Source organism: Lutra lutra, chromosome 6 (genome assembly GCF_902655055.1).
Source record: "Lutra lutra chromosome 6, mLutLut1.2, whole genome shotgun sequence".
NCBI classification, from domain to species: Eukaryota; Metazoa; Chordata; class Mammalia; order Carnivora; family Mustelidae; genus Lutra; species Lutra lutra.
In genome coordinates, this window is record NC_062283.1 from 20,875,186 (window position 1) to 20,903,012 (window position 27,827).

Genomic DNA, 27,827 nt, shown 5'->3' on the forward strand with positions numbered 1-27,827 from the left:
GTATTTTCACTCAGAATCCGTATTGCATGGTATTTTCCTTAGACCTTCACCGTTCCTCCACTAGACACTGGAAGGCAGCTCCCAGCCTCAGGGCCTAGCACACTGTCTGAAGATTATGCTGAGTTCCAAGTGATTGTTTGCCGAATGAGTGATAAAGGTTATACATGTAGTAAACTTGTGGAGAACTGGAAGGCAGGTTTCCTCAACCTTGGCACTACTGACATTTTGGATCAGATAATCCTTCTTTGTGGGGTTATAGGATGTTAACAGTATCTTTGGCCTCTACCCTGAGGATACCAGCAGGCTCCCCCACCCTGCCCCCCCAATCCAGTTGTGACAACCAAAGGTATCTCCAGACACTGTCAAATGTCCCCTGGAGGACAAACACCTCTGGTGGAGAACCACTGCTTTCAAGAATTGCTTTCTCAGTTACCAGACAAGTGCCTCAGATTCATATATCAAAACAAAAGATGGTGGGTTGCATTTTTTAAGTAGTCCTTCTAATGTAATATGAGAACTACTGGGTGGGGGGGAGGGCAGGAGGGGGGGACTCCCTTGGACACTTGCCTCAAGTAATTTTTAATACATATAAATTGGATTATCTGAACTTGGATCTTCTGAAGGAATGAAATTGGCAAGTTAATGAGAGTTGGTGTTCCTGGGCTGTGAGGGCAGAGATAAATGTTTCCTCTAGACACTTCATTGTAGAACAGCAAATGAGCTGAGCAAAGAGGCCAAAAGCTTCGTCGTACTATATACAATCTTTTCATTTCAAGTATTTTTTCCTTAGCCTCTGTGCGATGCCTCCCCCCCCGCCCCCCACCGTGTGTTCTGTTGACATCTATGGCTTCTGACGAACTGAGGATAGTGGTTGCAGTGAGTGAGCCCAGCATGCTCCCAAACTGTCCCCACTGTCCCTTGCCTCTGGGGCCCATGTGTGTGGAAGACAGGCTCCTCTGAACAGCTGAGAGGAAATCGGGGAAGAGCAGCCAGCTGTGTCTGCCTCGCATATTAAGGGCAGTGACAGTCCACGGCATCTGGGGGCTATTTTCGTGCTCATTCATAGGGTAGAAGAGATTTAGATAAACAGGTGGGCTAAGTGTGGGCAGGGTCTTAACAAATCTTAGCTCCAGAACCATTTTTGTGCCTTATTCTCTGCTGGTGGGCTGTGCTCTCTTGGTCTGGACAGAGCTGGCCAGTTGTCTAGGAGAGGACAAACTTGCCTTGATGGTTTCTAGCCGGTTCTGGGCCTCAGCTGGAACCAGCAAATAGAACACCAAACCCAAGGGCACAGGCTCTGGGTATTTAATTCCTCACTGGAGGGTGGTGGGCACATAAGGCTGATGGGTCTGGGAGGGGGCAGAGGTGGAGGCGGAGGGCGGTGCCCTCTGCCGGGTTCCCTGCTGGTGTGTTCTCGGGCTTGGGGTGCTGAGACCTGGGGTCTGTGGGCATCACCTGGCAGGCACCCTGCAGCCTGTTTGCTGGGTGGTTGGAGGGTTACAGGAGGGCCAACTCTCATGCTACTATTTTTCATATCTCATGGGTCTACTTAAGGGCTTTTTTTTTAAACCTTATATTTTGAATAATTATATTCTCATGGAAAATTCAGAAAAGTACAGAGAGATTTCACCTACCCTTCACTCTGCTTTCCCCCACTGTAACATTTTACATATAATATAGTACAATGTCAAAACCAAGACACTGATGTTGGTCCGATGACCTGAGCATATTCCAATTGTACCAGGTTTTATATACATTTGTGTGTATGTGTGTGTGTGTGTGTGTGTGTGTGTGTGTGTGTGTGTGCACGTGCGTGCGTGTGTGCACATTTGTATAGGCAGGCAGGGGCATGTGCATGCCTTTACAATTCGATTGCTTACACTTTACAAACTGTTGTCACCCTGAAGCAGAGCTGATGCTCCTTACGCCCCACCTCCACTGGCCCTCCACATCTCTGCCAAGTCCATCCCTGGGCTTTTCCATGTTCTTCCTGCTGCAGGAAGGCAATGGCTTTCTCTCTTTCTCTCTCTCTCTCCCTTTCTCTCCCTTGTATGACTGTGGGTGGGTGTGGCCTGACAAGTCTGAAACCTGCAGGGCAGGCCAGCATGCTAGAAACTCAGGCTGCATTTCTAACAGTCTTGCAACTGAGTTGCTTCTTCTGGAAACTCTAGTATTTTCTCTGAAGGCCTTTAGCTGATTGGAGGAGTCCCATGCACATTATGAAAGATCACCAGCTTTAATCAAAGTTTATGGATTGCGAATGTTAATCACATCCATGTAATGCCTTCACAGAAACATCTTGACCAAACAGATGGGCACCAGAGCCTAGCCAAGTTGATGCATAGAATTCATCACCACAGGGTGCATTTTGTGCTGTATTGCTGGAACCCCCAGTAGCCCTTCCAACTGGGTGTTCACAAGCCTACTTGCTCTTATATGGTCCACAGTTAACTTGGGAATCAAATGTCTCTGAGTGCTTCCAAATGTTTCTGGGATGGATATACTGAGGCCCCCACCAATGGCAGGCACTATGCTGAGTGCTTGGGCTATGGAGATTTGAAGAAGCCATCTAAATTTTCAGGAGTATACAAACAGAGATGTTCTGGCCCATGGAATCACAAAGAGTGAGCCAGTAACTGTGCTTGGGTGTCATTGATGATTGTAGAGGGAGAAGATGATATGATCTAATCTGTACTTTCCTTATGTGCAATAATTTCTCTCCCTTTTATCCAAACCCTGACCTCTTTGGGAACTGTTATCGCATTCCACCAGCTCTTTCTCTTTATTCCTATGAATTTATGATCTATACTGATGATTTAGCAGGTAACATGGGCAACATTGTGTAGTTACTCAAAGCTTTATATGATAATGCCTTGCATCCTCAAACAGTGTCAGATCCCTGGGGCTAGGACCTTGCTATTATATGTTATTATATCATATTCTATTCTCTTATAGTTTGATTACAACTCCCTTCCCATCATATCTAACATGCACTTCCAAAGGCAGGTGCTAACTCAGTGTTTTCTGGATAAGTGGCTCTGGCTTTCTGAAAACATGTTTACCTCTATCTGCAGTGTAAAAATCAATTTGGCCAATTTCCTGTAAATGTCTTCAGAGAGGTTTAGACCTCTCATAGGAAAACTTTGATTGCCTTCTCCTTTGGTCTTCTGCACCTTCACAGTCCAGCTCAACCACCCCATCCCAGGATTCCAACTGGGGTTCACTCCCCTGTCCTTCCCCCGGTCTCCCATGGCACCCGTGTATAGCTCCATCATTGTGACTGTGGCAATGATCACTAGTCTGTTTCCTTAGGTTACACCCGCACATAAGCTGTGAGTGGTTAGGAACTATGCTGTGTTTATGCATCATCCGATAACCAGCATCTAGTCTAGGGGGCATGCTCCAGTATGTCAGATGGCTGGATACGTAGATGGAAAGGAGAGAAAGTCAGATAGCTTGACCCAGAAGGTTAGATGAGCTTTCACTTCCAGCTTTGGGGGGAGCCGGCAGTTATTGGAGAAGTCTGAGTTGTGAGGCCAGTGGTATCAATCTCTCTCCCCGCCAACACCAGGAAGGCTCTCTTGGAAGGTGCTAGTGCATTGACGTTGTCATCACCATCATGGAAATTTTGCTGTGGCACTTAGGATGGAGTTTCTGATCGTGGTTGAAAATCTAGGGCCAGGTCAAATAGCAGATACTCCTTAGTCATTTTTCGGAATTCTTTTCCCAAAATAACAAACAGAACTTCCTTTTCCCTTAAATTGGATGATTACCAATTCTGCAAGTTTCTATTTCATTTACTACACACACCCACTTTTACCTGGATCTGGAAGTCCCTTTTCTTGCATGGCCATATTTTGATTGGGGTGTCTAATTTGTTTGTGTGATTCCCAGGACAGCTTTCAAGGGTCACTGGATCCCTAAAAAGAGGACGGTATGTCAGGCTCCATGTGTAAGTGAGATGTCTTTGCTGGAAATTCATTACCATGGCAACATGAAATTAACTTTCCTCTTTCTGTCCTTGATGGCACTGTGGTGCCTTCCTTCTGCCCCTTCCCTCAGACTCCTTCCCTGCCTTTGAAGATAAAGCGTTGACTTACAACGTGGTGAATGTATTCTAGCTATGTTGCTCTGTTATTTCCTGACCTCCTCTAGTCTCTGCCTTTCAAATCCTGTTACTATAGGACTGTGCAGGGGAGGCCTCCTGATGGGACAGGATTTCAAATAACAGCAGCTCCACCCTGATTCCGCTGTCTTTGGTGGCATTTCCTTGGGAACTGACCCACACGCCAAAGTCAGATCTATCTATGACTTTGTTCTAGTTTTATCTTGGGCATGCAGATGGCGGATTCAGACTGCTTCAACATGGTTCTTGATATCAAACATAACAAAAATGGAAGGAACACCGTCACCTTGGAATGCCACCTGTTTGTAATATATGAGGCCAAGAACTACAACCCCCTGCAGCTGTCTGGTAACATTGATGAATGCGTTCTTGGGTCGCTTCTAACTGGGAAACACATGGACTCCATGGGAATTCATTATTGACAAAAAAAAAAAAAAAAAAAAAAGGGGGTGGGAACGTGGGCTGCCCCCTTGAGGTCTGAGTCACAGTCCCCTGGAACGACCTGAGGTTGGCTTCCATCAGATTAGGAGGCCACGGTTTTTGAACCATAACAGAAATGTTAAAGACCATAAAGAGATAAGTGGTAATGAAGCTGAGCTTCGATCCAAAAGACCTGGACAAATGTCTCACCAAAAATAATGACCCATTTGAGGATGTTCTGCTTGACCTTTTGCATCTTAGGAGTAGATCAACAATGAATTCTAAATGCGCAGATTCATCCTGTGTTATCCAGGATGCCCCAAAGTGCAGAATCTTACAATGAGGATGAGAGGAACTTGAACTTGTCTCCTAGCTGGCAGAGAGTGCATCTTAGTGGCTCGAGAATGGGAATTCCTATGCAGCTTCTCATTCATTTTACTGCATACCTGACATGGCCGGAGGAGCCCCTGACCTTGGAGGCATAAAGCAAATCAGAAAATGCTTCTGCTCTCATCTGGATGATAAAACTTCCAGCATCTAATTATAATACTACAAGATCAAAGATACTGAATATAAGATACATGTATGCTCTAAATCTCTTATTTTAAGGTCAGAGGATAGTCAACATTTTGCAGTCATCTGTGTGCAAGGCACATCTCCCATGGACACACTCCAAACTACCTTACCCAGTCCCTCTTCATGTAAAACTCAGTCTTCCCGATAGTGTTGCCATTCATTCTTTCAAGAGTATTTATTAACTGTTTAATATCTGCCAGACACTGCTAGCTGCTGTGGGACCAGGGTGGGGCAGAAGCCTTTAGACCAGGCCGGTCTACCCAGGGCCCTACTGCTGATTGACTAGTGTCCAAATTAGCAGGGTTTCCTGAAAGTCTGGAAGAATCCAAGGAACTTGCCTGTTCTGTTTGGTATGGATAATTATTTAACTTTCTGTTACTAATCTGGAGCCAACCCATATGGAATAGAAAACTGGAGAAAAGTTAGACTGTTCTTTTTCTTTTGTTTTTAATGGAAAATAAGTCCAAACATGCATCTCAGCTATACTTCAAGGGTGGGGATATGCACTTCACCAGCAGATAAATCTCTTCCCTGGGCCGGATCCTCTGGAAGACTTCACACTTCTTGGCTTAGGAATGTCAGGAACCATGGCAGTGTTTGCTGACATGGAGGCACAGCCAGGATACATCCATCATATTTCATTTCTGCATTTCCTGCAAATCTGTCTGTTTTCTGACGGGGGACAAGAACCGGGCCATGATGCACAGGTGGTTTACTGAGTGCATGGCTTTGAAGATGAACTCTGGGACTGTTGTTTAAATGCTGGGCATGCTGAAAAGCAATTCTCTCCTGCTTCTGGAAGCCATGAACTAGGCTCAGTTTAAAAGGAAAAGCTAAGGAGTATGTCCTTGGCGGCTGGTGTTATGGAATATGAAGCGTGAGTGAGTAGGGGTCGGTAAACGGGCTGAGGGGTAGTATCTGACACCAGCCCTGTCTTCGCTCATTTATAGAACTGGATTCGAAGCCAAAGAACCAGACGGTTCTAAGATATATATGAATCATTGACTCTGTCCCCTGTCTTGTGGGTGACCAGGACATCAGGTATTAATATCCCCATTTTGTGATTGAAGAGGCTGAGATCTAGGGCAGCGAAATGACTGATTCCAGCCTCTAGACTCAGCCTGCTGTGGCTCTGCCCTCAGACCGCTGTATACAAGAGACAAATAGCAAGGGAGGTCAACCGACTAAGAGAAGGAAACAGAGCTTTGGACAGAGGCAAAATGAGTTCAGATGCATCAAGACCCTATTCCTCTTATGTCTCAGGGTGATCACAAGGAGGGACAAGGCGAGCCAGCCCAGCTCCCCAGTTTTGCTAGGCTTGCTGGCTAGGCTCGCCTGCGAGGACCATTTGCTAGGATTGGGTAGATCACTCACTCTGCAAAACCATTTCTCAACATAAAGGGCACTGGTAAAGCACAAATGAAAAAGCAGGGGTGTTAGAAGGTTTTTTCAGGAATCAAGAAAAATAATTCACAAAGCATCTGCATTGTAGATATTAAATCACTGGGCAAAGAAGGGATGGATTCTGTGGGAAGGGCAGCGTAGACTCTACTTCTTGTGGCCATACAAAATGAAACCAACTTCTTTTTAAAATTTTCTTTTTCACGGTAAGAGCACTCTAGGATTAAAATAATTTAGTAAAGTTCATAGATTATTTCTGAAATGAAACCTGGATGTCAGCTAGGGGCTCTCAGCCCTTGCGATATAAATAGAACCGCGTTGAACATAACCAGTGTGTGGGGATGGTTCTTCAACACGGATTCTCAAACTTTGCTACATACTGGAGTCCCCTGGGGAGTTCAGTCAAGATACAGATGCCTGGGACCCATCCTAGACATTCTGGATACTACCTGGGCATCGCGATTCTTAAATACTTCTATTGTTTAGCCTCGTTTAGAAAACCACTGCCATAAGCCACACCAAGTAGTGTACTCATTCCCTGAGCTTAGGATCACCTTGGGTGGGCTTCTAGATCTACCATGGATCATTCCAGGCTAAAAGTTTAATCCCTTCGTGAATTTCCCAAGAAATGTCCTCACAAACCTCACAAATTTTATAGATTTTATTGAGATTGCTGGGGGCGGGGGAGGGGAAGGGTTCACTCTATTCCTGGCTCCTTTCCCCCTCTCTAGCTTCTTTCTCTGGAAAAACAATAAAATATTTCCCATTGTCTCAGTGCTGAGGACTTGGACGCACAACAGGCACCCCCAGGGCCTTAGCAGCTACCCCACTGACTTGTAAAGGAATCTTGCAAGAAAGGCAGGGCTCCTGCTTAGTTAGAATTCTTGGTACAGCCCCTAAGAGATTTTTTTTTCTATTTTATTTCAGGAACATTGACTCAATGCCAAACACTTACCCAGGCATGAAAAGGTTTGAGATACGGGCTCAGGGACCAAGAGGATAGAGCTAAAAAGGTAGATACTGAGGGCTGTTGGGACAAGAGGGAGCATAAGGTGGAGGGTACATGAGGGGAAGTGGGAGGTGTGGGCTGGGAGCAGCCTGGCCATGAGGACAGGTGGGAAGCCTGCACAGGCTCACTCAGACCTCTGCGCTGAGACAGGAGCAGTCCCTTGGGGTAGGGATCCAAGTGATCCCTGAAGTTAAAAACCAAAAACCAGCTTGTGATTGTACATTGAAGACAATCTGGTCTTAATTAAGGAGGAGATTAAGAGATTAGCTGTATCTTTTGTGGCCTGATTGGATTTACTTTCCTCTTCCCTCTGTGTCCATAAAGGTGACCAAGGTCCACGGTTAGTCTCAGGAGCGTCGTTGGGTGTCATTCTTGGCAAAGTGTGTCATATTGTGTATGTTTGATGTCTTCCATAAACCTCCATGACCTTTGGGGATGGAATGTCAACTTGCCCACCAACTTTGTACTGAGCATTTTTTTTTCTTCTTTGGCGGCTGCCTGTATTCCGGGACATAGGCATAAATACAGGCTACACAGAAAGAACAATTTCTTCATTTTCAGAAGAAAGGTAGGGTTTAAGCTATAAACTCTACAGACATGATCACTGAAAGAATTTGAGAATGAAAAAAAAAACAACCAAAAGAACAACAACATACAATCCCTTTCCTATTTCGGAATTCTCCACTCTGATAACCTCTTGTTTTTCTGGTTATGCTATGTAATACTTACTGGATAATTGTGGATTGGGCGACTACGGAAATGTTGACACACAACCAGACAGTGGAAAGTGAGGGATTAAAGTGATTTTGGAAACGGTTCACCTGCTCATTTACCTCCTCCAGTGTTTGGCTAACACATTTCCCTTTTAATAAGTCTCAATCTCAATTTATCTTCTCCTAATACAAGGGAACATAAAAATCATGTTTTCCCCATATTCTCAGTACTCGGACTGGGGCGTAAATGTTCCTCCAGTGCAGCTGTGTTTGGGACATAAATTTGAAGCCAGAGCAGCTAGTGGAACCTGCTAACAATTGGACTTTTCCATTTTTGGTGGATGCCCAGAAAATGGGGTGGATGCCCAGAAAATGGGGTAAAGATGTTACTTCAACAGGGGAGACAAGAAACCAAATACCGTTTGTTTATTGATCCAATGAGAAACATGTTTGGAGCTCCCGCCACGGACTAAGCACTGTATAAGGTGTGAGGATATAAAGGCAGGTTTGTTTTAGGCATAACCCCTGACATTTTGGAACACAGAGCATAGAAGGAAAAAGGAAAGATAAAAGACAGTCTCCACACTGCATAGCTACAAGGCATGGTGAGGAACAAAGGAGGTGTGCGTAATCCAGCATGGGTGGTCAAGGATAACCAGCCACAGTCTACAGGGGAGGGTCATTGGAGGTCACACTTGTAGCTCTGACCATAGGCAGGGGCTGTTTGAAACACTATATGTGTATTAGCTCAAATCCTTGCAAAAGTCTTAAGAGGCTTATTATCTCCATATTTGAGTCTCAAGAACTGAGGCAAGGAGGGTTTAAGGAAAGTGTCCAGGGTCATCTGAACCTCTGGAAGGGGCTGGAGAACGAACCCAGGCAGACTGTCTGTCTGCGGGAACTCTTTTCCAGGAAACTCGGGGCAGAAACAGCATACACAGAAACTCTGAAGAAACTCTGAAGTCCCAGAGAGCATGTAATTGCTGGGAACATCACATTTGCCAACAAAGCCCTTTGTGTTATCAAGTCCGTTCTGCATTTGTAACGTCCACCTTGAATGTTATAAATGCAGCCAGTTCAGGAGCACGGGGGTGGCTCTGTCCATTAAATGTCTGACTCTTGGTTTAGGCTCAGGTCATGATCCCCGGGTTGTGGGATGGAGCTCCATGTCGGGTTTTCCTTACTCTGCAGGGAGTCTGCTTGTCCCATTCCCTTGGCTTTTCCCCCCACTCCCCCACTCTCTGTCTCTCTCTTAAATAAATAAATAAATTCTTTAAAATAGTGCAGCCAGTTCAAGTTCTTCAAAGACTTGAGGTCACAAGTGGGTGGTGTTTGTTTGAACATACACAGACCCTAAAGATCCTAGAGTCACCTCTGGAAGGATCCTGGAAAGTCCAGAAGACTTAATTTTCTTTCTTCTGTTGTTTAGAATGGTACCGGAAAGATCGATTTCTGCCTTCTTCCTCTCTATTTCCCAAGAAGCAGCCAATCTTGATGGAGCACAGGTTTCTGTGGCTGTTGGGGTTAAGAAGAACCTCTGTAGGGGTGCCTGGGTAGCTCAGTGGGTTAAGCCTCTGCCTTCGGCTCAGGGTCCTGAAATCGAGCCCTGCATCAGGCTCTCTGCTCAGTGGGGAGCCTGCTTCTCTCGCTCTCTCTCTGCCTGCTTCTCTGCCTACTTGTGATCTCTGTCTGTCAAATAAATAAATAAAATCTTAAAAAAAAAAAAAGAAGAGCCTCTGCCATCAGTCCCTGGCCTGTGTCTTGCTGGTGAGCTCTGAGTTCTCACACTTTGTCTGGCTCCGCTGAACATCTGACCGTCATGGGTAATTGCACGACTGTATCGCTGATGTGAAGGTGCACACAACACCACCTTACCCTTTGCAGCCCTTAAATACCCCTCCCTGCCCCACACACATGCACATACTCTATAAAAACAAAAACTCCAGCCCTGTCTCACTTTGGCCTTCTAGGCAAACCATCTGAGGGGACTCTTTCTAGAAGTATTAGGAGTAGCTACTTCTACTCAGAATTTTAGTCAAGGTGACAGCTAGCCATCACCCCACCTCACCGAGTTCCCTTTCCTCACCTGTAGAAGGAGCCACTTGGCACCACGTCAAGCTTCACACTTCCTTATGGTGCCTGTCTCTCAGATGCCCTGGAGGCAGGGGCCATGGAGCCCACACTGTGGGGCTTAGCGCCTACACCTTCAACAGAACCCCCGAAAGTGAGATGCGGGGCCTTGGGCTCAAAAAGGCCAGGACTTTTTTTTTTTAACTTTTTATTTTGCAATAATAATAGATTTACAAGAAGTTTCAAAAAATAAAAAAGAGTACAGAGAGGTCCTGTGTATCCTTGACCTGCCGCCGCTCGTGGTGACTTCTTACACAACTGGATCTCAGAACCAAGGCCTCAGCCCGGGTACCATCTACAGGCCACTTGCAGATTTAACCAGTTTTTACATGCCTGCGCATGTGTGTGTCTGTGCACACACGTACATGTGTGGTTCTATGTAATTGTATCACCTGTAAACACCATCACAATCAAGAAACTGACACAAAGGATCTTTCTAGCACTCCCTTTGATAATTATCCCCTTCCCTACCCCTAGCAACCACTGATCTGTTCTCCATCAATATAATTTGTCATCTTGAGAATGTTCTATAAATGGGTCTACCTTTTGAGATAGGATTCTTTTTTTTTTTTTTCCCCATTTGGCGTAACGTCCTTGAGATCATTCAGGTGGTGGTGTGTATCAATAGCTCATTTGTGTTGGTTGCTGAGCGGTATTCTGCCGTATGGATGGATCATGGTTTGTTTAACTATTCACCTGCTGAAGGACATTTGACCTGTTTAAGGCGATCACAAATGAAGCCCTTGTGATCTCTCACATACAGGTTTTATGAACTATGTCATTTTCATTTCTCTGGGATAAATACCCAGCCCCGGGAAGGCTGTGTAATATGGTAAATGTATGTTTAGTTCTCTAAGAAACAGCCCCTCCCATTTTCCAGAGTGGCTATACATTTTACGTTCTCTCCAGCCATGTAGCAGGTCCTCTTAAAGAAAAATTCTTGCTGGAGACGCGTGTTCCCTGGCAAAAAATCAGAGGAGGAGCTCATCGTGCTGGGCGGGGTCAGTACCTTCTGCACCTGCTCAGCCTTGGGGGTTGGGACGAGACTCCCTCCGTGACATGAGAAGAATGTTCCCAGGAACGATTCAAACACTAGGAGCTGTGATGTGCACAGGCAGCCATGGCTGATTATTGTTAATGCTCATACGGTGTGGATAGGCTTGGATGACTGTGGCAGGGAGCTCCTTTCTTAGCCACCAGACTTCCTTCCCAATGTTGCCCGCAGGCCCCGGGAGGCAATTTTGGCCACACTCCATCATATGGAGGCCTGCAGAACAAGTGTTAATTCTTGAGATTTGTTTCCCTGATGCTTTCTGGTATGAGATCAACTTGTTGTATTTTTCATCCCCCTTGGGTACTGCTCTCCCCACGCATGGTAATGAATTGTCCATGCTGCTTCCAATCCCCCATCAGACTCACAAGAGGAAAAAAAATCAATTTACACTTTTCCTAGGAAGCAAGCCTATTGACAGAGCTGACGTGTTGTCTCAGTCTGTCCGGCGGCTATGACAAAATACCACAGATCGGGGCTTCAACAAAAGACATTGATTTCTCGCAGTTCTGGAGGTTGGATGTTCAAGGTGCTGGCTGATGTGGTTTGTGGTGAGGGCCCCCTTCCTGGGGTAGAGATGGCCACCTTCTCAAAGTGTGTTTGTGTAGCAGAGAGAGAGTGAACTTTGCTCTGGTCTCTTCCTCTTCTAAAGACCCTAGTCTCTGCTTTCGGCTCAGGTCATGATCCCCAGGTCCTGGGATCGAGCCCCGCATCCGGCTCTCTGCTCAGCAGGGAGCCTGCTTCCTCCTCTCTCTCTGCCTGCCTCTCTGCCTACTTGTGATCTCTGTCAAATAAATAAATATAATCTTAAAAAAAAAGACCCTAGTTCTAGCATGAGTCTCGCATGACCTCATCCAATGCTAATCACCCCCTAACACCATTGTGGTTTAGGGCTTCCACACATGAATTTTGAGGGGATACAAACTTTCAGTCTATAACATGTGTAAAGACCCTCCTCATCACTGTTAGCAAGTTGGCCAAGGGGCCATTCAGGGACCCTGTCTCCAGATGTGACCACCCTCATGGAGAATGAAGAGCAGGGCGCCCTCACAGAGAGGCCTTTGAAGGAAGAGGTAGTGTTCAAGGAGGATCACCAATTCCTTTTTTTTTTTTTTTTTAAAGATTTTATTTAACTTCTCATTAGCACTCTGTTGCTTGTGTGACATAGACTACCCTGGAAATAAGATCCCATAGCATGAATAACATAGGACTACAAGCACTTAGAGGTTGATGCCAGAGGAGAAAGGGACCAGCTGCCTTTGGCTTGGCAGCCCATCTACCAGCAAAATAAACCCCTAAGCAAAGAAGGGCTCATTTCTCTGCTTCCCAAATCAACACAATCCTACTACTTCCCTCCTGATTAGAAGATCAAAAATACTTGTGCTAAAAATAACAACAACAAGAAAAATCATACTGGAAGATAACAAAATGACAGGAAAAATAAGACGGGAAACCTGATTTCAGATTGATAAATGAGAATAGTGCACCTGCCCAATGCCCACGGCCTTCCTGCTTCCCTCTCCCCTGCCCCCACACTCAAGTTAAATGAAGCACATGTTGATCCAGCAAAGTTTTACATAGACCCCTGACTCAGCTCTTCACCTTTGTCTTTGACACCATGGCTGTAACCATGTGGATATTGTTCAGCCTTTTCTTGCCATCTGTTCATGTGTTTTCAGAACATGACATTTAAAAAACTGTTGTTGTGTGGAAACATGACTAGACAAGGCTGGTGAACCTAGAGCAAGTCCAAATACCTTTGTCTGGGCTTAAACCTGGGAGAAGTGGAAAGAAAAGTCCTGGGCTGGGAAACCTTTTCTGTACAAAGAGATAGAAATAATAAGTGCTCCAACGGTACAGTGTGTAATCGTAAAAAAAGGAAGCAACCAAAATATTAATCAAACGGCGAATGGATGCAATTGTAGTCAATACGACTAGTTATATATGCGGCAGCTGTGAAAATGAATTCACCAAAGCTACCCGTGCTAGCTATCGCCAGGAATAATGTCAGATATTGGTCCCCAAAGAAATTGTTCAGGCAACTCTCTTATTAATTCCAATAATTTTAAATTAGGCTTTTTCTGCATGGCCAGTCTTATTGCATGCGTATAATAACATTTTTGTTCCCCCCTTTTAAGTCCTTAAATATTTTATTTTTCTTGTCTTACTGTGCTGGCTGGGGCCTTCAGTGCAGGATTGGATAGAAGTGGGGATGGTGCGCATGCTTATCTCCTTCTTGCTTTTAAAGGAAATAGTTCCAGTGTTTTGCCATTAAATCTGACGTTCACTGTGGGTCTATATTTTAGGTATGTTTTAGGTCTATATATATATTTTTTATTAATCATTTTTTTAAATTTATTTTCAGCATAACAGTATCCATTATTTTTGTACCACACCCAGTGCTCCATGCAGTCCGTGCCCTCTCTAATGCCCACCACCTGGTTCCCCCAACCTCCCACCCCCCCCACCTCTTCAAACCCTTCAGATTGTTTTTCAGAGTCTATATTTTTATGTAGGCTCCCCGCACCCACCATGGAGCCCAACATGGAGATTGAACTCACAACCCTGAGATCAAAACCTGAGCTGAGATCAAAAGCCAGACTCTTAACTGACTGAGCCACCCAGGTACCCCCGAAGAGCTGATTTTAAAAGTTCAATCTAGTATTCTTTAAAAAAAAAAATCGGTTTACCTTAGTCAATTCATATATATGAGAATCTCTAATACATTTGTAATTATTTCTCATTTATTGTTGGGTTTTCTTTCCTTAATGCCCTGATCTTTATATGCTCCTTTGTCCCCTTCTTTCTAACATTTTGATTCAAGTGTTTGTTTTTTTTTCCTTTTTACTAATTTGAAAGTAATATACAACATTGCTAGTTTTTTTTAAGTAGTTACCCTTGAATTTCTAACCTGAAAATTTTACTTAATAAAGCTTAAAATGAAACATTACTTTTTTTGTGCTTTTTCTCCTGGTATTTATTTATTTATTTATTATTGTGGTAAAAAACACATAGCATTAGATTTATCATGTTAATCATTTTTAAGCATACAGTTTGGTAATGTTAAGTATAGTCACACTGTTGTATAACCATATGACAATAGAGGTTTTTTGTTTTGCTGAAGTAAACATGATTTTAGCCCTCTCCCTGAAAAATACAAGGACAAAGGTCATCAGAATGCTTTATGTCCCCTCACCAGCTTTATGGTAGGCAGCCTCCATTACGGCTCCCAGTGGTCCCTGCTCCTAATTCACACCCTTATGTAAAACTTGTCCCTGAGACCTAGTGACTTGCTTCTAAGCAATAGAGCATGGCAAAGGTGGTGGGACGTTGCTTCTGAAATTAGGCTACAAACAAACAAACAAACAAACAAACAAAAGCCTTTCTTGCCCTCTCATGCTCTCTTGCTTAGAGCCTTTGCTCTGTGGGAACATGGCGCCACGTTGTGAGTGGCCCTGTAGAGAGGCTGTCATGGCAAAGAACCAATGGCTTCCGGCCAACAGCCATGGAGGACCTGAATCCTGCTAACAACCATGTGAGTGAGCTTGGAGTGACCTTCTGGGGCCTGACTCTAGCCACGTGGTTATAGGAGTTTGGGAGCAGATCTTATCCCAGTCAAGCTTCAAGATGGCTGCAGCCTAGACCAACCCCTTGACCAGGCTCTCAAGAGACCCCATGTCAGGGACACCCTACTACTCCTGCAGGGAACACCTGTGAGATGGTAATATCTGTGGTTTGAAGCTGCTAGGTTTTACAGTAATTGGTTATGCAACAGTAGAAAGCAAATACATTCCCTTTTCAAATTAGACATTATTATCATCCTTACATTCATTGCTTATTTGAGTTTTCTAATTCTTTGCTTGTCATTCCATCTTGCATGTCCAAACCAGCTTCTGAGAGATCATTTTATATCTTTCTGCAGTATCTCTTGGAAAGTGTCTTTACTGGGAATCTTTTGTAGGCAAACTCCAGATTATGTTTGTTCAAAAAACTTCTGTAATTTAATTTCTAGGCTTGGGGTTTCCTGGATCATGAAGAAAATACACATTTGGGCCCCAAACCTATGGGCTTTCTGGTCTGCAGCTGCTAATTCTCGGGGGAAACATTTCTCCAGAGGCCAGGAAAGTTAGATAAGTTTCCTTGTCTTCTAGTTTTGCTGACTTATTATTTTTTTTTCTTATTCACTTTTTAAAATTGTGGCTATAATGTTTTGAAGGACCGAACTTCCTGAAGGAGTCAATTTCCCATCTTGCATAGCACAAGACTATGCTGCTAGACTCCCACACCATCACTGAAGCCTGTGTTCTGGTGCTTGGAGACAGGCAAATTTTCTGAGAGTGGACAGGACTTCACTGCTGGTTTTCCTCTACATCTGGGCTTTCTCTTTGTTTTGGTTCCTGGAGACTTCTTACATTTTCTTACAAGATGAGCTATGCATCCAAAAATCAGGACACTTGATACCTGCTAGCAAGCCTGTGCTTTGTTCAACCACTGATTCAAATAAACCAAGAGCCACTGGTGGTTTTTCTTCAGTTTTTTTTTTTTTTTTTAAACAAACACACTCACTTAAGTACTGCTCTTTAATTTAGTTAAAACCAAAGCCAAGTGTGAGGCAGAAAAGCTATTGTCCACCCTGGAAAAATTATCTTCCTGCCCACACTCCACTTTACTTGAATCCCAAACAGCTCAGTGTAGGTCAGGCTAGAAATTAGAGTCTCTGGGGGGAATTGAAGCTCCTAGTACTTCCCTTTTGGAATAGCCCAGGATTCAGACCCAAGACAGCTGACTCCAACTGAGTGAGGGCTGAAGGTTTTGGGCATTTAGGCATTTGTTTGATGGCTGAAGTTGGCTGCCTTTAGCAAGCTTTTCTACATATGGAGAAAAGACCAGAGGAAGTAGGAAGCTGGCATTAACCTTTAGGGCTTTAGGGGCCCAAGTCACCTATCCTATGCTCATTAAGTGTCTGTCTCCTGCCCTGGTGATTTGTTTACTAACTATTGTTAGATTACTTATGAGGTTCACACCACAGAACAAGGCAACTCTATTCTAAACATGTTCTTGCTTTCACTGCTTTATAAAACCATGGCATTTCTATGTAAGATCTGCAATCAGACTACATTTATGGAGCCAGTGGTCCTCTCAGTATTATAAGTGAGTCTCCATAGGTCTTCTGTATATACAGTGGCTCTTGTTTGATAGGATCCTGGGCAAGAAAGGATGCAGACAAATTGCCTTAAGAGAAGGGATGCCCAGGAAGAGGAACTTTTACACTTTGGGACTATAGGTATGAAAGAGAGGGCTGATTTTGCTGTACACAATGTCTTTGACCTGAAATTGTGTGAGTTTATCCATCATGGCTTTTATGCTGTGAGAGGAAGCAGCACTGGCTTGGGAGATCCCACTGGGTTCAGCTTCCATGAAGCTTTGTGGCTATGGTTAGAACACATTGATTTCCTCTCTGGCTCAAGTTGTTCCCAACAAGAAGGCAATTGGATGAAACCCCTGAAGTTCTGTCTGTCTAGGACATTTCACAATTTTATAAGAGGTCCCCAGTTTGCCCCGAGCCTGTGGACGAGGAGTGACAGAATACTGATTCCTCTCCATGTGCCTGCAAATGCCAGGCTTATGGAGAAATAGATGATCATGTGGCACCCATGACCACGATAGATACCATAAGGCAGACTGTCAGAAACGGATCCTTGGCCTCAGAGAGCAGTAGACTTGCTCCAGGAACCTCACCCTGGGCATCCCTCTCCTCCATTTGTAGCTGCCCAGCCCCTGTGAATTCTGATTAGCTACCCTTGCCTCAGATCTGTAAACGGATGGCCAGGAAATGCTAGTGTGGCCTGTCATGCCCATCCCTGACAGAGAAGGTGTAGGGCAGGAGGACACCCCGGGAACTTGCTCTCTGTTGGTTGGGGAAACACAATTGGCAATACCAGACAGTTGCTGGGAGGAGGCAGAAAGACAGGGCCTGTTGTTTTGAGCTCTTGAAGACCTCATCTCTCATGACTCTGTCTTTGAGAATTACTTAGCAAGCATGTCTGGGAGCTGCAGCCCTAACAATGGCAGGAAGGAAGTCGGGTCACATCCCAAGCACTGGAGGAGCACGTAGCCTCATTCTTAGATCTTTGGAGATTCAGAGTGTTTCCACCCCTATGGATAGACCAGGGAGAACAATGCACTTTTCTCTACTTTTGGAAGTAAGTAAGAGTAAGGACCAAGAGTTGTGACTGAGCAAGGGGGAAAAAAAAGATAAGAAAGAAACAGAAGGAATGATGAGCTTGAGAGGCCTCATGTACAATTTGGTTAGAAAGCTAGACGACAATCCAGTCAGCACCAGCAGTCACACAGAAGATATAAGTAGAAGGACAACTCAGTGCTGTCTTCAAAGCTGAGGAGTCAGCTAAATGTTGTGCAGATGAGTCTCAACTGTGCAAACAAAGTCCATCATTTCCTCTAAAAAATCCCCTCTAATTATATCTTTGACATTACCACAGGCGGTGTAAGTTTCCTGCAATGCTGACAGACCAGGTTAATGTATAATAATGCTAAGACCGTGAGTAACATCTCAATGACCCTGGGAAACACACATCTTTTGAGGACAAAGCACCAGGTTGCAGGGAACTTTGTGCAAGGGAGGGGCGTCAGGTCTTCAGGTTGTAGTAGTTTAAGTAAAGCCAGCTTACTGACCAGCCTTCGATTCCACAATCAAAGGATCGGTAACTTGGAACCTGTATCCTCAACTAGTCTGAGGTGATATCTCTGGTCTGGGGCATCCTAGACACCTAGGAAAATACTGAACTAAGCATGACTATAACCCCAGGAAGATATAAGAATATAGGGAAGAGTAAATGCCACTGTAACCATGTTAAAGACATAAATGTAAACCCATATCACGGACATTTTGAAAGATACTGTAGTTTAACAAAAAGGGTAGTAAGTGGAATAATCATTGTGATAATTTGTATCTGCTTTGACTGCTTTTAAAGATTTTAAAGCATTTAAGGAAATCTGGTGTTTTAGGTTAAATGCTCAAGACAATTCTATTAATAAAGGTGTGACCAATGTATGTTGCCTGTAATAAAATTAATTTATTCGATTTATAAAATTTTGACTTAATTGTGTAAATAGTATTGAATTGTTTAAGGGGGTTTTATAATATGCTACAGGAAAATTAAACTTAACACTAAAATATATGGAGGACCCTTGAATAGGAAAGATCTCAGCTATGGGACAAGATTCTAACGGCTAACGGGCAGGGGGAATGCTGATCACTCTGTTCTGGATTTTCTCACTGGGGCTGGTGCAGTTCCCACCTGGCCATAAGGGGATATGTCAGGCTTCAAATAAGGGAGCCCATTGGCAGTGCTTCTTCAATTGTAAATTGTGCTTGAAAGCAGCATTTTCTGGGCTGAGGATCTTTTCTTTCTCCTGCCCACCACTGGGTTGGTCACCACTCCCTTCTGTCCTGAAGGCAGAGAGGAGTGGAGAGAAGTGGTACAGAATTTCAAGAAGGGACGCACAATGACGCCTGCTTGGATCCCATGAGGAAGCTGGCGGATGTGACTCGCACATTGCCCACTGTGCATGAATAATCCGTGGGCTGCAACCAAATGGACAGTCAAAGTTGTTTCTGGTAGACCCCAGAGTCCCTCTTCCAATGCTCACTGGGCTCTCTAGGGCCCCAGGACAGAGCTGCTGCATCAGGGGACTGGGATATCACTTTTACAAGGCATCCCAGAAAGAACCGAACATCGACTCACACGGCACACGGTTCCTGAGTGGGTCACCCTTTTCTTTGCATTAAAATGCCAGTCCTGGGCGCCTGGGTGGCTCAGTGGGTTAAGCCGCTGCCTTCGGCTCAGGTCATGATCTCAGGGTCCTGGGATCGAGTCCCGCATCGGGCTCTCTGCTCAGCAGGGAGCCTGCCTCCTCCTGTCTCTCTCTGCCTGCCTCTCTGCCTACTTGTGACCTGTCAATAAATTAAAAAAAAAAAAAAATCTTTAAAATGCCCATCCTGTTGTTTGGGGTTTGGAGGGAGCATCTGTCCCCACCGCCAGGCCAGTGTGTGTGAGCAGCACTGCTCCTGTGTTGTGCCTTCCAGCTTTTCTCTTGCGTTGCAGGGCACTCTTCCAGCTGGGGGCTCCTTCTTCACAAGGGGCCTGGCACCTGACGGCCTCTGCCAGGTTCTCCAACTGCACAGTTTGGGGCCGGAAAGGGGCTCTTTCACTTACACTTTCCTTGGCCTGGAGAAAACAAGCTGCTTTGGTCCCCCGTGCTCCCCCTCCTGTAGTCCAGTATCTGAAGCCTTGCCCTGGACCTCACACTGTGGCAGCTTCGGGAATATACCGTCTGTGTTGTAGTTTGCACAAAAAGAGCGGCAGAGCTGGACGACCGTCCTCTCCCATCTCTACCTCTTCAAAGATTCTACTCCAAAACGTGAGCAAAGCTGCTTCTCATGAATTTGCTTGAGGATGGAAAGAGCAGAGAACAGCACCTAGGAAGACATTTCCTGCCTGCACGAAAGAGCCTCTTGGACTCACTCTTGGCTGTCCCCACCCCTCTTTGGTCCTTAGCCCCTAAGGGACTTAGCATCTCTTAGCATCTCTTTTAAAAAGTGCTTGGGAATATGGGCTATGGTATGTGCTGTGAATTGTGTCAGACTGATGAATCACAGACCTGTACCCCGGAAACAAATAATACATTGTATGTTCATTAAAAAAATACTTGGGAGAATTCACACTGCCTTGGAGGTCTGGCTGAAAGGACCTTACAGAAGCCACAAGGAGGAACTCAGTGGCTTGGTGACCGGAGCTCACTTACAAGATTAGTTCTCCTCCAGCTCCTCTTCACTTTCAACTTTTTCCTTGTGCCATCTTTAAGTCTGCATCTCAATGTTGACACCCATATATATATATATATATATATATATATATTCATATAAATATCTATTTAAAAATAATTTCCCCATCTTTAAAAGTCTGCTCCTCAATGGTGACACTCATATTTATATATATTTAATACATATACATTAAAAATGATAGTAATTTTATGGTATATAATTACTATCATTATTAATATCAACTTTCTGACTCTATGTTTGAGCAAAAAGACCCCGCGATGCTCCTGGCACCTTACTGTTTCATCTTGCGTGCCCATTTATCCCTTTGAAATGGCATCATTGTCTCCCCGCCTATCTGTCTGCTTTTCTCTAATTGTACAGTATTTATATCCCTATTAATCCAGGAAAATAAAGGAAGAGAGAAATTGCTTTCTGTGTGTAATATTTTAAAGTACTATTAAAGGACTACGTGGCGGGTGATATTTTCCCATTATTATTATATATTTTTTGATAGTGTTGCTTCTTTTGTGTTGTTTTATGCTCCATTTATTTCACAATTACTAGGCTTTGAGGAAAGCAGGTCCCCCTCCCTCTCAGCCGCCTTTCCTTCCAGGGAAGTTTTAAAATAACTTTCTTACCAACATTTTTCCAACATGCTTTGCTCTTCAGCCAGGTCATTTGCGGTTTACCCTTATTTTGGAGGAGTTGTTGCCAGCATTGCTTTGCATTTTTAAGGTCTGATTAATTGTCCTGTTTGACTATCTTGACGGATTACTCAGATGCACGTGACCTGATTCTGACTTTGTAATTAAAGATTTTTTTTGGAGGAGGTCAGATAGAGTGCCTGCCCTGCTGCAAACTTCAGCACATGTGCAAAACCTATTTGGGCAGATAGGGACCAGGCTGCCTGCCTTCAGGGAGAGAAGAGCACGTGTTAAGTATGAAGCATGGTGACCAGAGGCCGTGGTCCCCTGACCCTGAAACCTCCCAGGTGGCTGACCCTTAGGAACCACCCACTGCCCTCAACTTACTGCTGGAGATAGAGCTCCCCCTCCACTCCCCTCCCCTCCCGACTCACCAGCTTCTCCACCCTGAAAATTGCTGTCGGATGTGGGGGAAATAAGGTTTCCCTATAAAATAAGTAAGCCAACCTCACAGCAGGGCGGGGCAGGGGGGCGGGCTCCATCTGAAAAATACGCTGTTCTTGCTGGTAAGAGAATGAACTTTCATTTGCTTTTTAAAAAAAATTTGGTAAATGTCATTTCCAAACATCATGCAATGAAAGTGAACTTGGTACAAGGGTTGATGAATGTCAATGTGGGTGCTCCTTCTCTTCTACGGCTATTACAGGTCCCCGATGGATACTTGGGAAGAGCCAAACAGACCCAGCTCTGAGTGCATGCAGAGAGGGGAGGCTGGAGTAATCGAATCAGAAAGCAAATTGCTCTCTTCCTCCTCATCCTCTTTCCTCCCTCCGCCCTTCTGCCTCTTGCTGCTTCTGCTAGGGTAGGGTTTTCACTTCCTCTCCCGAAGACTTAGTTTTTGAGCTATCTCTTCTCCCTATCCCTACCCTGTGCTTCTGGGATCAGATGGCATGGGTTGCTCCCTACTGGAATTCCATAATGTAGCTCTGAGTCCCTGGGCATGGAGTCAGACACTTAGGGCTGTTTCATGGCTCAGTCTATGTTACATGATAAGATAGTTAAGGTGTACATGCTTCAGTTTCCATATCTGGAACATGGAGATAGATATCCTACGCACCTCATAGGACTATTTGTAAGGATTGAATGAGACCTTATTAAATGAAGGGACATTATAAATTATAAAATGCCATGTAGCAGCCGGAGATTATTATGGAAATGATGATGTTCTCAAAGGTATCTTATGAATTCTTTCACTCATGGTGGTTTTGGTGTCTAGATTACGTGGCCACACAGCTTCTCTATGGCTAAAATCATCCAGAAGACACAGAACTGGAGCCTCTGAGCTGGGGAACAGCTTGAGAGATTCCTTCCTACCCTTGACCAGGGAGCAGGAACGTTTTTCTACAAAAAGCCAAATAGTTAATATTTCAGGATCTGTGGTCATAGAGTCACTATCAACCTACTTATAGGAGAAACAGATGAGTGTGTTCATGTTCCAATAAAATTTTATGGACACAGAAATTGACATTTCATGTAATTTCATATGTCACATGTATTCTTCTTCTTTTGAATCCTGTAACCACCTAAATGTGTAAAAACCATTCTTAGCTCACAGCCCATCTAAAAACAGGCAACATGTGGAATTTGGCCTGTGGGCTTCATTTGCCAGTGCCTGTCCTAGACTACTCCTAGGAACCACTGGAATGGCCAGGTTGACTGTCAGAGATATCAAAGGGGAGACATAAAATCATTTAGGCATATGTCATAGGTTTTTTATTTTTTATGACCCTCTTCTTGGCCTGGCTGATGTCAAAACATGTGAAAGCCTATCAAAGTATGTTAAATGACAATATTAAGTTCACACTCAATGTTCTTGTCAAAAAATACAACCTAGATCTCTGCTTGCCAACGCTTATTAAAAAACCCAAAACAGCAAACAACAATGGCAACAATATGAGTCATGGAAGGCTGCCTGGAGCACATGTGTCTCATCCAGTCCTATAGGCAGTCTAACTTTCCCTTGAGCAACCCAGACCTGCAATTGTACCATTCATGGAAGCTTCCACTGAGGCCACTTACAAAAGCGATCCTGAGTTGTGTTTTAGTGATGAATCCTTGTTCCTCATTTCCATGAGAAACAGTGGATGGGAGTCACGTTGCTCCAGGTAGAAATTCCTCTCAGAGCTCATCCCAGTATCAGGAAAGGCTAGACTTCTTAAAAACGGATTTTATTTTGCAAGTAATGTAATTTCCTTGTTTGATATGGTTTTGAGGAAGGTCATAATCAAATACACCTCTATTGACTAGAAAATGTCTTGCAAGTCATCAGCAGCAAAGAATTATGTACTAAGTATGTACTAAGCACTTTTCATACAATCCTTTCACTTAATCCTCTCATGGCCCTGAGAAGTAGGTAAAATTATTATTTCTATTGTAGTGGGATAAATGAGGGCTCCCAAAGATATCCATGTCCTAATTCCCAGAATCTGCTGATGTCATCTTACACAGCAAAAGAGAATTTGTAGATGGGATTAATTTAAGGATCTTGAGATGGGGAGATTATCCTAATCTCAGTGTTCCCTTCAGAGAGAGAGAGGTGGAGAGAGATTTGGCATAGAAGAAAGCAATATGAGAAAAAGATGTTGGAGCAAGATGCTGGCCTGTTGGCTTTGAAGATGGAGGAAGGGTCCATGAGCCAAGGAATATAGTTGTAGAAGCTAGAAAAGTCCAGGAAAGAGATTCTCCCCTAGAGTTTCCAAGGGAGTGTGGCGCTTCACGAAGTGAAGTTGACTTTGGATTTCTGACCTCTGGGACACTAAAAGAAGACACGTGTGTCATTTTAAGCCACCAAGTGGTAACTACTAGTACACCATAGGAAACTGATATGCCCACTTTGCAATCAAGGAGAGGAGACAGAGAATATTGCCCAATGGCTGGAATGAGGTTTGCTGACCTCAGACCCACAGATCTTACTCCTCACACTGCCTCATCTGTTGTATGTTTCCTGATGTCTCCTGGATTTATTATCCCGTCCCCACCCTCAACCTGTTTTCCCACTACCTGTTTCATCCTCCAAACCTGTGGACTTTTGTAATCCATCTCGTGAGCTGGTGTGATAGAGACAGAATATAAATAAATACATTGGTGGACATTTGTGGCATGGGAATGCGTGAAGTCCCTCGGCTTTTGCTAGCCCTGGGGATTGTCTTATGATCTAATAAAAGGCTGCTTTGGTTCCCCCTTCTGTCAGTTTTTACTGTAGCATTAACAGTAGGACAGAGCAGGACTTCTGCTTTCTCAGAAAATTGTGCTCACTTCCTGGTCAGTGTTCAGAGCCCAGCAACTTTCTGTGAATTTCTTTCTTTCTCCTCAAGGATTTTTGTATTATTTAGAACAGTGTCTGGCCTAAGAGCTGCCCCTCCCACTAAAATTATTAAATAAAATAAGAAGGAAAAAATGAAGCACTAAAACCAGAAAACAGTAAATCCTCTATTTTTGTCAGGTGATGCCCCCACATCTGTGTGCATGTTGAGATTCTAGAAGCCCCTGACACGCACTAAGGAGATCTGAACACCAGGGTTGGATAGAGGGTCTAAACACATGACATTTGTTCTGTGTTATCAGCGTGAAAGCCTAGGGAGCAGGGGTAAGTGGGGTGCCCTGCTGTGGGCGGGGTGCCCTGCTGTGAATCCAGCAGCTACAGGGAGGACCATCTCCATCTGGGGAGGGGTATGGGATTATTCAGTCTCTGATGGCTCAGTGCTCTCAGGAAATGAGCCAGGACCCACCTTTTGGAGAAAATTCAGGGCACTGCTTTCTTTCTTCTCTGCTGACACCAGAATATCCCAAAGATTTCCTCTGATGTTGAGGCTTTCAATAGGATACTAGTTTGACCTGTCATACGTCTTTCCTGGATTATTATTATTTTTAAAATATTTTATTTATTTATTTGACAGAGAGAGAGAGAGAGAGAGAGAGAGCAAGCACGTGTACACATGAGCACAAACAGGAGGGAGGGGTAGAGAGAGAGGGAAAAGCGGGCTCCATGGTGAGCAGAGAGCTGGACATGGGGCTTGATCCCAGGACACTGAGATCATGACCTGAGCTGAAGGCTTAACTGACTGAGCCACCCAGGCACCCCCTGGATTATTGATTCTACATGTTACAAACCTTGGCTGTGGCCTCAAATAACTTTCAAGCTAATATTCAAGCTTCCATCCATTCCCTGAAGGAATCTTTCCAAATGTAATCTCCTTATTGTCAAAAGGACGGAGCCCAACCTTGTCTTGTACTGTATTAGGGTTCTCCAGAGAAACAGAACCAGTGGAAATATATACTAGAAAAAATATATATAATCAAAGATATTTATCATAAGATACTGGCTCATGTGGTTATGGAGGCTGAGAAACCCTGTGGTCTGTCATTTGCAAACTGGAAACCCAGGAAGGCTGGTGGTGTGTCTGAAGATCCCAGGGCGAGCCTGAAAGCCAGGAGCACTCCAAGCAGAAGGTCAAAGTCCTAGCTTACAGTCAGGCTGACGGAGAGTGAACCCTTCCTTCCTCCACCTTTTTGTTCTCTTCAGGCCCTCAACAGATTGGATGGTGACCATCCTCACTGAGGAGGGTGATCTGCTTTCACGCAGGTCAGTGATTTCAGTGCTAAAAGGTAGAAACACTCTCACAGTCATACCCAGAAAATGTTTAACCAGCTCTCTGGGCCTCCTGTGGCCCAATCAATATGACACATAAAATTCACCATCACACCTGGGCTCTCCCCACACTTCCTACTTTACCTCTTGTCCCTCCCTTGTGTTCCAGCCCTTCTGCAGCAGCCTGAACTCTATGCCTGGTCACCTCTCCCTGCTGTCAACATGCCATTCTCTGTGCCAAGTTATCCTTCCCATGCCCCACCTCCATCCACCTGCCTTCTGACGAAACTCAGACACAAATTAAAATTAAAGCACAAGCTCCAGAGTCAGCCAGGCCTGGGATCAAGTCATTTCGTTTCCGCAGATATTTACTTCATGCCTTCTCTGTGCTCCCCGGAAACAATTCTGCCCAATTACCTGTGTGACCTTGGAAGAGTTCCCTGGTATCTGTAACTTGGTTTAGATATCTGTAAAGTAGTAACGCATAGGAAGTCCTGAATACCTGTAAACCTCCCACGGACATAAGGTGTTATAATTACCATTTTTGTCATTCTTTAAGATTGAGGTCAAGCTTGATGTCCCTTCTCTTGACGTGTTTAGACCCCCAAACTCACCCTTTCCAACTACCATGACCCCTGGTGCATGATACATGCCTCTATCCCTCTAAACAGAGCATTTACCCTGTTGTTGAGTTGTCTGATCCTCCCACTACTCTTCAATGAGAGCTGTGTCTCCTCCATCCCTTTCCTCTGAGTGCCCAGAGCAGGGCTTGTTGATATTTGATGACTAGAGCAGCTACAGGGAGGGAGGAGTTATCCCCAGAGGCTGGTGATAAGCTTTGTTCTCCTGATGCATCCGCTTCTCTTGTCTTTCTTGGCAGTGACTTGAAAGGCTGTTCCAGGCTTGGCTGCAGGCTGCAGGCTGGTCTGGGGGAGGGACCAGCCACGGCAATCTTTTATGGGAGGATGAATTGGAAAAACAAATCCCGAGTAGTCCATTCATCTCAACTCTTGCTTCTCATGCTGCACCTACAACGCGTAGATGCCAGCAGAAAGCGTCCCATCCCCATGGGAAGAGCGAGAGTAATGAGATCAACACCTACCCATTTCGCCATTCATTCGCTTGTACATCAGAAAAAAAGTTTTTGTGCATTTCAATGTTCAGTGTTCCTTCTTTTTCAAAGAGTGAAATCAAGTCCGACAAATGGCCCCAGAGACCAGCCTGACCATCCCAAACTCTCCACGGCAACTCCCTGGGTAGCAGCTGCCAGGTCAGCTATCTGGTCCAAGGCAACATCTCCTCTGCTCTCCAGCTTACCATGAGGCCAATTTAAATACTGAAAGAGCATCACTTTTCCAGCTCCTTCCGTCCAAACTGCATTTTGCTTCCTGTCTACCTCCGAAGTGTCATATTTCACATTGGCACACTTTTCCATGAGGCTGTCCCTCTCATCCTCATTCAAGATGCGATCTGATGCTGAACTCACTTTCCTGCACTCAGGCCCCCCTTGTGGACTGAAGTGTGCTCCTCTCTCCACCAAACTGATACGTTGAAGTCTTACCCCTTAGTACCTTAGAATATGATTTTATTTGAAGATAGGGTCTTTCAAAAGGTGATTAAGGTTAAATGATGTCCTGTGGGTGAGCCCTAATCCAGTAGGACTGGCGTTCTTATAAGAAGAGGAGATCAGGACCCAGCCAGGCACAGAGGACAGACTGTATGAGGACACAGGGAGAAGACAGCCACCTACAAGCCAAGGAGAGAGGCCTCAGGAGACACCAACCCTGCCAACACCTTGATCTTGGACTTCCAGCCTCCAGAACTGTGATAAAATAAATATCAGCTGTTTAAGACTTCAGTCCATGGTACTCTGCTCTAACAGCCTTTGTAGACCGATATATAATCCAAAGTGTTGGTTCAAAAACCTGCAGCTGCTGTTTCCTGAATTCTACTCATTAGCTCGCAAGGTTTGTTGGTAAAGATGTTGGCCCCATTGGGGTAATAACCATGGCGTATGCTCTTTGGTTATATCTGGCCCTAGAAAAAACCTTGGCATTGAGTATGTGCTGAATTAGTGAGCAGTGACGCTGAGGAGGGTCACTGGAAGGCAGGAATCTTCTCTTTTGACATATGAGATCATTACACTCAGTTTGCAAACTCAATAACCTGGAAGGTAGTCGGGGTGTACATTTTGGGGTGGAGGTTACTAATAGAAGCATCTTTTCTTAATTTTGAGCTAATGGGGTTTCATGATCTGGTAGACT

General features: G+C 44.6%; 1 protein-coding gene across 1 annotated transcript in view; it reads right to left on the reverse strand.

The window, feature by feature from the left end:
- LY86 (lymphocyte antigen 86) overlaps nucleotides 1–27,827 on the reverse strand; it is a 57,758-nt gene that overhangs the window by 29,440 nt on the left and 491 nt on the right. The gene's annotated exons all lie outside the window — the stretch shown is intronic.